The sequence below is a fragment of the Rhineura floridana genome, chromosome 4 (genome assembly GCF_030035675.1).
Source record: "Rhineura floridana isolate rRhiFlo1 chromosome 4, rRhiFlo1.hap2, whole genome shotgun sequence".
In the NCBI taxonomy this organism is placed as follows: Eukaryota; Metazoa; Chordata; class Lepidosauria; order Squamata; family Rhineuridae; genus Rhineura; species Rhineura floridana.
The window spans coordinates 70,538,706-70,550,614 of NC_084483.1; positions in this window are offsets into that span (position 1 = coordinate 70,538,706).

The following is an 11,909-nucleotide window of genomic DNA, read 5'->3' on the forward strand; positions in this document are numbered from 1 at the left end:
GAGAGAAGTCAATTTCTTAGAAGCCAAGCAGAGAGACAGGGGATGACTGGGCCCACTGCTGGTATACTACTCCTGGGGGAATGCAGCCATTGACATAGAATTTTTATTATTATTATTATTATTTATATCCCGCCCTTCCAGCAGGAGCCCAGGACGGAAACAAAAGCACTAACACTTTAAAACATCATAAAAACAGACTTTAAAATACATTAAAACATCTTTAAAAACATTTTTTTAAAAAGCTTTGAAGACATCTTTTAAAAAAGATTAAAAACATCTTTAAAAAAGGTTAAAAACATTTTTTTTAAAAAAAAGCAATTCCTACACAGACACAGACTGGGATAAGGTCTCAACTTAAAAGGCTTGTTGAAAGAGGAAAGTCTTCAAAAGGTACCAAAAAGATAAGAGAGATGGCACCTATCTAGTATTTAAGGGGAGGGACTTCCACAGGGTTGGTGTCACCACACTAAAGGTCCATTTCCTATGTTGTACAGAACGAACCTCCTGATAGGATGGTATCTGCAGGAGACTCTCACCTGCAGAGCGCAGTGATCGGCTGGGTATATAAGGGGTAAGACAGTCTTTCAGGTATCCTGGTCCCGAGCTGTATAGGGCTTTGTATGCCAAAACTAGAATCTTGAACTTGGCCCGGTAGCAAGTGGGCAGCCAGTGCAGTTCTTTCAGCAGCGGGTTGACATGTTGGCGATACCCTGCCCCAGTGAGCAGTCTCGCTGCTGCACTTCACACCAGCGGCAGCTTCCAGAACAATCTCGGGCAGCCCCACATAGAGTGCATTACAGTAATCCCAACCCAGAGGTTATCAGTGCATGGACAACAGTGATCAGGCTATCCCAGTCCAGAAAAGGCTGCAGCTGTTTTACCAGCTGAAGCTGGTAAAAGACACTCCTAGCTACTGAGGTCACCTAGGCCTCTGGCGACAAAGATGGATCCAGAAGCACCCCCAGACTATGGACCTGCTCTTTCAGAGGAAGTACGACCCCATCCAAAGCAGGCAACTGACCAATTATCTGAATTCGGGAACCATCAACCCATAGCAACTCCATCTTGCTAGGATTCAGACTCAGTTTATTGGCCCTCATCCAGCCTACCACCGAGTCCAGGCAGCAGTCCAGGGCTTGCACGGCCTCTCCTGATTCAGCTGTTACGGAGAAATAGAGCTGGGTATCGTCAGCGTACTGCTGACACCTCACCCCAAATCTCCTGATGACTGCTCCCAAGGGCTTCATACAGATGTTAGACAGCATGAGGGACAAGATGGTACCCTGTGGCACCCCACAGTACAACTGCCATGGAGCTGAAAGACAAAAATCCAATGCTATTCTCTAAAAACGACAATGGAGATAGGATCGGAACCACTGTAAAACAGGGCCTCCCATACCCATCTCACCAAGTCGGCCCAGAAGGATACCATGGTCAATGATATCAAAAGCCGCCGAGAGATCAAGTAAGAGTAACAGGGTCGCACTCCCCCTGTCCTTTTCCCGATAAAGGTCATCCATCAGGGCGACCAAGACCAATTCAGTCCCATAAACAGGCCTGAACCCAGACTGGAACGGATCAAGATAAATCTATTTCATTCAAGAGTACTTCCAATTGCTGCGCTACAACCCTCTCAATCATCTTCCCTAAGAAGGGGATATTTGCAACCGGTCAGTAATTGTCGCAGGCCAATGGGTCCAGGGTGGGCTTTTTCAGGAGCAGTCGGATCACCTGGAACCACTCCCTCCTGCAATGATGCATTGACCACCTCCTGGTCAAACCCCCTCGGCAAGCTTTAATAAGCCAAGAAGGGCAAGGGTTGAGAGGACACATTGCTGGCCAAATCATTGCAAGCACCTTGTCTACGTCATCAGGCCACATCAACTGAAACTGATCCCAATAAGTTGCAGTAGATGTTGCCCTGGACACCTCATTGCGGACTACAGTAGATGTGGAGGGGGCATCAAGACTGCTACGGAGGCGAGCAACTTTACCCTCAAAGTGCCTTGCAAACAATTCACAGTGGGCCTCTGAAGGGTCTAAAACTCCATTTCCTGGAGTTGATGTCAACAGACCCCTGACAATACGGAAAAGCTCACTGGACAGCTACTTGAGGATGCGATGGAGGCAGAGAAGTGGCCTTTTTCACCGCCCTCATTGTCACACAGTAAGCATGGTTATGTTTTACTCATGCCCGATCAGCCTCACAGCATGTCTTTCACCACTTGCGCTCTAGCCATCACCCAGCCTGTTTTATTGCCCTTAGCTCACTGGTGTACCAAGGTGCAGACTAGGCTCCACAATGCCAGAGAGGGTGCTTGGGGGCAACCATGTCAAAAGTCTGACGCGCCTCGCTGTTCCACAGCATAAGCGCTTTAACAGGGTCACCTGCTCTATCTACTGGGAACTCCCCCAGGGCATTCAGGAATCCAGTGGATTCCATTAGTCTCCAGGGGGCAGACCATCTGTCCACCACCCCTGCAGGGAAGGATTGGAGCCGTAAGTCTAAACTTCACCAGGAAGTGGTCTGACCATGACAATGGGGTGACATCCACCCCCCCATCTCCAGACCACCTCTTCCTCCATCTGCAGCAAAAAACAAGTCGAGAGTGTGCCCAGACCTATGCGTTGGGCCAGTGACAACTTGAGACAGCCCCATGGTCGTCATGGAGGCCATGAAGTCCCAAGCCGGAACACTAGAGGCAGCCTCAGCATGGACATTGAAATCACCCAAGACTATTGTTTTGGCCTCTGCCAGCTCGGTCAGAGAAGCTGCCGGGCAGCAGGGTGGACGGTACTCCAGCAGCAATCCTAGTTGGCCTGACACCAGGTGCAGGCCCTCATAGCCATCTTCAAGACAGAGTGGTTTCTTGGTGACAGATGGAAGTTCTGTATACCACAGCAACTCCTCCCCCCCATCCCTGCAGCCTGTGCTGATGTTGCACTGAGTATCCAAGTGGGCAAACCTGGGTCAGATCAACTCCTCCCAGCTCACCCACCCAGGTCTTGGTAATGCACACCAAATTGGCACCTTCATCCGCAATCAAATCATGGATGAGTGTGGTTGTGATGTTCCTATATTAATGTATATATGGTAAGTGTTGTTGTTTAGAAGATACATGGTAAGTGGAGTGAAAGAGGAGGGGGAGTGAATGGGCAGTAGAATGCTAGATGATTGGCTGAGTGTTTAAAATGGCTGAATGTATAAAAGGAAGAGTGAGAGTGGAATCTGGGGGGAGAAGAGAAAGACTGGGTTGTTTGGTGGGTTTGAGAGAGTGGTTTGCCAGGAGAGAGTGGAGAAGGAGGGGGGTGGAGTTCGGATTAGTATTGAGTAAAACCATATGCTTATGTGCCTTAAGAAGAAATCTTGTTAATCTTGTTAGCTTTGTTATCTTTAATAAATACTTAATTTGGTTTACCAAAGGCCTGATCCTTGGCTGGGGTTTCACAGACCGGAAGGGAGGGTAAGGTAATGACCAAGGTTGAAGGGGAACTGTAACAAATGGTGGCAGCGGTGAAGAGAATAACAATACCAGTATTCAGAGTCTCTGGGAATACTAGTATTAGGACGTGACTGGTGGTTGCCTAGCAGGGGGATCTGTTGAGATCTGTGCTAGAGCGGGGAGAGAAACAATAAAAAAGGACAGTCTGGACTGGTGGAGTCCCTGGTGGTGCCTAGTGACAGGCAGTAGCCACACGCAGGTAGGAACCTGACAGGGAGAGCCAGGGAAGGGCGTCACATGTGGTGGCAGTAGCGGTGGGATACGAACAACAGAGAATCCAGATACGAACACAGGAGAATACGTCACAGGTGTTGGCTGTAGCAGTGAGATACGAATACTAGAGAATCCCTACCAGTGGTGTGGCAAACAGAAATAACAAAACAAGATTACTTGTGAGAGTGACTGGCAAAGAGTGTGTGGCAAAGAGTGAGTGACCATGGCTGAATATATAAAAATGAAAAGAGAGGAGCTGGTGGAGAAGTGCATAACATTCAATTTACCTCACGAGGGTAAAGGGGTAGATGAATTGAGGGTAGCACTTATAGGATTTGCAACTGCCCAGCAAAAACAACCTGTCAGGGAAGAGACCCCAGAAGGATATTTAAGCAATCCCGCTTATATAGAGTACTTGAGAGAGAAGTTAAGATGGGAGGCTGAGGAAAAAGACAAGCAGAGGGAGTTGGAAGCTGAGAGATTGAGGATGGAAGCTGATGGGAAAGACAAGCAGAGGGAGTTGGAAGCTGAGAGATTGAGGAGGGAGGCTGATGAGAAAGAAAAGCAGCGGGTCTTTGAGGCTGAGGAAAAAGATAAACAGCGAGAGTTAGAAGCTGAGAGACTGAGGATGGAAGGTGCAGAGAAGGAAAAACAGAGGGAGTTGGAATTTGAGAGAATGAGAGTGGATGCGGAATTACAGGCAGAAAAGTTAAAATTTGAAAGAGAGAAGTTTCATTCTGATGAGACAAGGAAAGACAGAGATGGAGCAAAAATAAAAATTACTCCAAAGGACTTTGCTGTCTATGAGCCTGGTCAAGATCCTCAAATTTATCTCACAACCTTTGAAAAGGCAGCTCAGTTGTGGGGGATACCTGAAGATAAATACATGCAGTATTTATCAAACCTGATCAAAGGGGAATTGGCTGAGGTATACCAATATTTCCCCTCAGACAGGCCCGTCACCTATGCTGAATTCAAAGAAGCAGTGTTTAAAAGATTCAGACTGGGGCCTGATTATTTTAGAAAGCTTTTCAGAAACTGCCAGATACAGACAGGGAGGTCTTTCGTGGAGCTGGGGGCAAAACTGATGGACATTTTGGGAAATGGCTGACAAGTGCAAAAGCTCAGTCAGTGGAAAAGGTGAAAAGCCTCATGATACTGGATCAATTATACCATCAGTTACCACCAGAAATAAGGCTCCTGGTCAAAGACGGTTCCCCTACATCTGTGCAGGAGGCCGCAGAGATGGCGGATCACTTCGCCTCCAACAGAACTGGCTGGGTGGGGAAAACATCAAGAGATTTTAAACCCAGACCATATAATGCTGGCAGAAGGGATGTGGTGCCACAGCGAGTGAGTCCTCCAGTAAAATCTGAAGGGTACAGGACACCCCAGAGTGGATCTGTGTACCCTAAAAGTGAGGAGAAATTATGCTACAAATGTGGTAGACCGGGGCACCTACATTTTCAATGTTAGGTTGCCAACCCCATTAGTAATCCTGCTCAGACAAGGGCAGTGAAAACAGAGCCCAAGGCTTTAGAAACAGTGAAAAAGGTTCAGTTCTGCCAGATAAACTGGACAGAAGTAACAGACCTTGATTCAAGTCTGACAGAGGAAGTGAGTGTACAAGAGGCAAATTATTGGGCATTGCTTGATACTGGTGCCGCTCAGACATTACTGAGGCCAGATTTAATAAAATCTGAGGTAATATTACCACAGGAAACTGTGACTATCCAAGGAGTGAGGGGTCAACCAGAAAGTTTGCCTGTGGCCCTAGTAGAAATGACTTGGAGAGGCCGAGAGGGCCGATATAAAGTAGGCATTAATGCCCAGCAACAAGAACCAGTAATACTGGGAAGAGATGTAATTGGAGCCCTGGATCCTTGCCCATCTTGGCTGGTGAAGGCCGGCAGGGCTGTAACCACCGGCTGGGCCAAAGAGGTGATAAATGCCTCCTTGAGAGAGGGAGTAGTCCCTGGTAGTCTCAAGGAGGCAGTAGTGAGACCTCTTTTGAAGAAACCTTCTTTGGACCCAGATGTTCTGAACAACTACAGGCCGGTGGCGAATGTCCCTTTTTTGGGCAAGGTCTTGGAACGGGTGGTCGCCGGCCAGCTCCAGGCGCTCTTGGATGAAACCGATTATCTGGATCCGTTTCAATCCAGTTTTGGCACCGAAACAGCCTTGGTCGCCCTGTATGATGACCTTTGTCGGGAGAGGGACAGGGGGAGTGTGACTCTGTTGATTTTCCTTGATCTCTCAGCGGCGTTTGATACCATCGACCATGGTATCCTTCTGGGGAGGCTCGCGGAGTTGGGAGTTGGGGGCACTGTTTGGCAGTGGCTCCACTCCTACTTAGCGGATCGTCGCCAGAAGGTAGTGCTTGGGGAACACTGCTCGACACCCTGGACTCTCCATTGTGGAGTCCCTCAGGGGTCGGTCTTGTCCCCCATGCTTTTTAACATCTACATGCAGCCTCTGGGTACGGTCATCAGGAGTTTTGGAGTGCGTTGCCATCAGTACGCTGATGACACGCAACTCTACTTCTCCTTTTCACCACCTTCAGGTGAGGCTGTTGATGTGCTGAACCGTTGCCTGACCGCGATAATGGACTGGATGAGAGCTAATAAACTGAAACTCAATCCAGACAAGACTGAGACACTGTTGGTGAGCTCTTTACCTGCCCAGATGGTGGATGTTCAGCCTGTTCTAGATGGGGTTACACTCCCCTTGAAGGAACAGGTTCGTAGTTTGGGGGTCCTTTTTGACCTTTTCTTGTCTCTTGAGGCTCAAGTGGCCTCGGTGGCGCGGAATGCGTTTTACCATCTTCGCTTAGTAGCCCAACTACGCCCCTATCTGGACAGTGACGATCTCGCCTCTGTTGTTCACGCTCTGGTAACTTCTAGATTGGACTACTGTAATGCGCTCTACGTAGGGCTGCCCTTGAAGACCATTCGGAAACTTCAGCTAGTGCAAAATGCGGCAGCCAGGTTGTTGACGGGGACCCATTGGTCCGCGCATATAACACCTGTCCTGGCCCGTTTGCACTGGCTACCTATTCGTTTCCGAGCCAGATTCAAGGTGCTGGTTTTGACCTATAAAGCCTTACACGGTGTGGGACCGCAATATCTGATGGAACGCCTCTCCCGCTATGAACCTACCCGTTCACTTCGTTCAGTATCTAAGGCCCTCCTCCGGGTACCAACCCATCAGGATGCCCGGAGGATTGTTATTAGATCCAGGGCCTTTTCTGTGGTGGCCCCCGAACTATGGAACAGCTTACCTGAGGAGATACGCCTGGCGCCTACGGTACTTTCTTTTAGGCGCCAGGTTAAGACCTGGTTATACTCCCAGGCATTTTAACGTTCATGTTTTATATTTAATGTTTTTATTCTTTGTTGTGATCTTGTATGTTTTATTGTAACTTTGTATTTTAACTCTGCTGTTCACCGCCCAGAGAGCTATTCGCTATGGGCGGTCTATAAATAAAATAAAATAAATAAATATATATGTAGTGACCAGACAGCAAATTGGCAGAGAAAAAGAAGCCATATTAAGGGGGGCTGAAACAAACAGGGTGGAATCTGTTAACCAGCCTCAGGTCACCATAGCAACCACTAGCAGGCCTGCTGAAGGAGACAAACTGTATCAAGTGGTCTCTGATAAGAAAGAAGCAGAGCAATTCAGGGAAGAGCTGCATAAAGATATAAGTTTGAAGCAGATAAAGGAACAAGCTCTGACCCAACAGATTCCTTTCACTGACAAACTGAGGAATCAAGTTGTGTGTGAAAATGGGATTTTATACAGACTGTGGATGCCTGCTGAAAGGATGAATGTGAACCAGTGAAGCAATTGATAGTACCTAGCAAATACAGAACCAGATTGCTAGAGGTAGCCCACGATGTCCCATGTGCAGGACATCTGGGAATAAAAAAGACCAAGAGGAGATTGGCGGCACACTATTATTGGCCAAACATCTCCAAAGATGTAAAACAACATTGTCTATCTTGTGGAATATGCCAAAAGGTGGAAAAAAGTGGAGTAAAGACTAAGGCACCCTTAAAGCCCCTTCCTATAATTGGACAACCCTTTTATAGAGTGGGAATAGATTTGGTGGGCCCTTTTTCCAAACCCACAAGGCATGGCAAGAAATATCGAGTGGTGGTGGATTTTGCCACCAGGTACCCAGACGCAGAAGCACTAAGATCTGTAGAAGCCCCTGTAGTGGCAGAGGCTTTATTAAAAATCTTTATGAGGCTGGGTTTCCCTCATGAAGTGCTGACGGATCAAGGCAGTGTATTCATGGGAGAAGTGATGCAATGTATGTGGAAATGTTGTGGTCTAAAACATCTAAAGACCACTACTTACCATCCCGCCACTAATGGGTTAACAGAGAGATTCAATGGCGTTTTGAAGGGCATGATCAGAAGCTATGTTCAAGATCACCCACAAGACTGGGATGAACGTTTGGGATACTTCTTATTTGCATACAGAGAAGTCCCTCAAGAGTCAACAGGCTTCTCACCCTTTGAACTCAGGTTCACTAGAAAAGTGAGGGGACCTCTGGAACTATTAAAAAATTCATGGGAAGGAACCCTGGGAGAGTACAAAACATCTGTAGTAGATTTTGTATTGGAATTCCGCAATAAATTAACATCAATGATGGAGGTGGTGGAAAAGAATTTGAGTCAAGCACAGGAGAAGCAACGTTACTGGTATGACAGAACAGCCAGGGAACGTGTGTATGATGTGGAAGATATGGTTATGGCGTTCATACCCAGGAAACATGACAAATTACAGGCTAACTGGGAAGGACCATATACCCTCAGAGAAAGGCTTGACACAGTGACGTATGTAATCACCACAGACCAATTAAACAAAAGCAAAGTGGTTCATGTAAATATGTTGAAGCCTTACCATACCAGGGATGTACAGGTGTTGCAAGTTACCTTATTCCCTGAGGGAAGTGGGCCTGAACTTCCAGATTTGGTACAGGAAAGCAAAGACAAAGGAGGGGTAGATCAAGTGGAATGGTCAGAGGAGGTGAAGGAGGAAGTAAAAGAAGAGATTGAGAGTTTTGAAAACTTATAGGAATCTCTTTAGTAATAAACCTGGCTGAACCAGTATAGCCAGACATTCCATTGATACTGGAGAGCATGCCCCAGTCAGATCTGTACCGTGCTGTGTGAATGGGAAAGTTTTGAGTGAAGTAATCTGGGTAGGACATGGGGTGGGGAGTGGGAAAGTCACCCCCTTATGGAGCAAGGTAGAGGCAGTGCAATTGTGGCCTATCCCCTTGCATGAATTGACCAAGAAAAAGTGTTCTGAGCGTGTGGTATGGACGGATGGATGTCAGAAGGCTTTTGATCTACTGAAGCAAGCCTTGTGCCAAGGACCCATATTAATAGCACCAGACTATGAGAAACCATTCATCGTGGCTACAGATGCGTCGGACCTGACGCTGGGAGTCGTCTTGCTACAGGAGAGAAAAGGCACCAGACATCCAGTGGCGTACCTGAGTCGCAAGCTGACGCCGAGGGAGAAAAACTATTTGTCGGTCCAGAAGGAGTGCCTAGCGGTCGTGTGGGGACTGAACAAGTTGCGCCCATACATGTGGGGACAAAGATTCACAGTGACTACGGATCATCGGGCCTTGTTATGGCTGCAGACTATGAAAAACCATAACACTATGCTGCAGAGGTGGTCCTGGGCTCTACAGGACTATCAATAATAATAATAATAATAATAATAATAATATTTTATTTATTGGTCGCCTATCTGGCCAGGTTAGTGGACACTCTAGGCGACTTACAATAACAAAAAGCTATACATAATATACATATACAAAAACAAACCACAGTCCTAAACAATTTAAAACCAATTTCCAATTAAAACATCATAAAATTAATCCTCCTTAATCCCACACACACACACAAAAAAGGAGCACACAGAAAACAAACAAACACCCAGGCCACCCCAGCCAGCCGGCTTATGTATCCCTCCAAAGAGGGACAGGTGGTAGCAATCAGTCCCAGCTGGCTGGGTACCTGCTGCCTGGTCCTGCAGGATGCAGGTCTGCCAGGCAGAAGTCCCACAGGGAAGGGTGGTGGAGGTGGTGATCCCACAGCAGCAGCAGCAGCAGCAGCAGCAGCAGCAGCAGCAGCAGCAGCAGCAGCAGCAGCAGCAGCAGCAGCAGCAGCAGCAGCAGCAGCAGCAGCAGCAGCAGCAGCAGCAGCAGACTCTCCTTCCCTGGGCGGCGATGTTCTCTTCCTGCAGGCCCTGGGTCTCCCAGGCCACCCCAGCCAGCCGGCTTATGTATCCCTCCAAAGAGGGACAGGTGGTAGCAATCAGTCCCAGCTGACTGGGTACCTGGGGCCTGGTCCTGCAGGATGCAGGTCTGCCAGGCAGAAGTCCCACAGGGAAGGGTGGTGGAGGTGGTGATCCCACAGCAGCAGCAGCAGCAGACTCTCCTTCCCTGGGCGGCGATGTTCTCTTCCTGCAGGCCCTGGGTCTCCCAGGCCATCCCAGCCAACCGGCTTATGTATCCCTCGAAAGAGGGACAGGTGGTAGCAATCAGTCCCAGCTGGCTGGGTACCTGGGGCCTGGTCCTGCAGGATGCAGGTCTGCCAGGCAGAAGTCCCACAGGGAAGGGTGGTGGAGGTGGTGATCCCACAGCAGCAGCAGCAGACTCTCCTTCCCTGGGTGGCGATGTTCTCTTCCTGCAGGCCCTGGGTCAAGTGGACTTCCAGTTCATAACAGGCAAGGACAATGTACTGGCCGATGGACTTTCCAGGCAAGTGGCTGGGACTGCAGTGACGTGACCAGACGGAGGGACAAAGAAAGACATTTTCCCCATAGAGACTTGTTTATATTGTTAACGTGACGTATAAATCCTGGAACAGGAATAATACTCTGCCGTTGTTTTAAGGGGGGGGGGAAATGTGATGTTCCTATATTAATGTATATATGGTAAGTGTTGTTGTTTGGAAGATACATGGTAAGTGGAGTGAAAGAGGAGGGGGAGTGAATGGGCAGTAGAATGCTAGATGATTGGCTGAGTGTTTAAAATGGCTGAACGTATAAAAGGAAGAGTGAGAGTGGAATCTGGGGGGAGAAGAGAAAGACTGGGTTGTTTGGTGGGTTTGAGAGAGTGGTTTGCCAGGAGAGAGTGGAGAAGGAGGGGGGTGGAGTTCGGATTAGTATTGAGTAAAACCATATGCTTATGTGCCTTAAGAAGAAATCTTGTTAATCTTGTTAGCTTTGTTATCTTTAATAAATACTTAATTTGGTTTACCAAAGGCCTGATCCTTGGCTGGGGTTTCACAGACCAGAAGGGAGGGTAAGGTAATGACCAAGGTTGAAGGGGAACTGTAACAAATGGTGGCAACGGTGAAGAGAATAACAATACCAGTATTCAGAGTCTCTGGGAATACTAGTATTAGGACGTGACTGGTGGTTGCCTAGCAGGGGGATCTGTTGAGATCTGTGCTAGAGCGGGGAGAGAAACAATAAAAAGGACAGTCCGGACTGGTGGAGTCCCTGGTGGTGCCTAGTGACAGGCAGTAGCCACGCGCAGGTAGGAACCTGACAGGGAGAGCCAGGGAAGGGCGTCACAGTGGTCTTATTGTGTACCGATCTGGCATTAAACAACACACACAGGCCAGTGGGCACAGCAGATGAGCAATGGAGGAACCCATCCATGAGAAGAGTGGGAGGGAGTAACAAGGTGTAGATAGCCTTGCCCTCATCTTCTATGGTAATTCACACCCACCCCCCATGGCTTTACTTCCCTCTACCTGTGATCACTGAAATTGGGGTGGCATCACCCATGTCCCTCCTTACTAAGACTCCTCCTAAACACCTGATACGGAGCCAACAAGAGCCCACCAACAAAACCTTGCCCACCCTTGCCCTACAAAGCTGCATTAAGCAAGTTCACGTAGAGCTGTTACTGTATGACACTGGTTTTGAGGGTTAGATGCTCCCACAGAAGCACTATCATGATGACAAAACATCTGGATCCCATGAAAGATTTGAGAAACAATCACTGCTCACATCATCCCTTCTGTAAGCAAGAATGGACAGCCTCACTCAAGGCAACTTTTCAAAATTATGTTTCTACCGTTCTTAATATAGAGTAAAATTGCTTTATACTGTAGGTCAGGTTTAGTCGATTTTAATAAATAATGAACACAA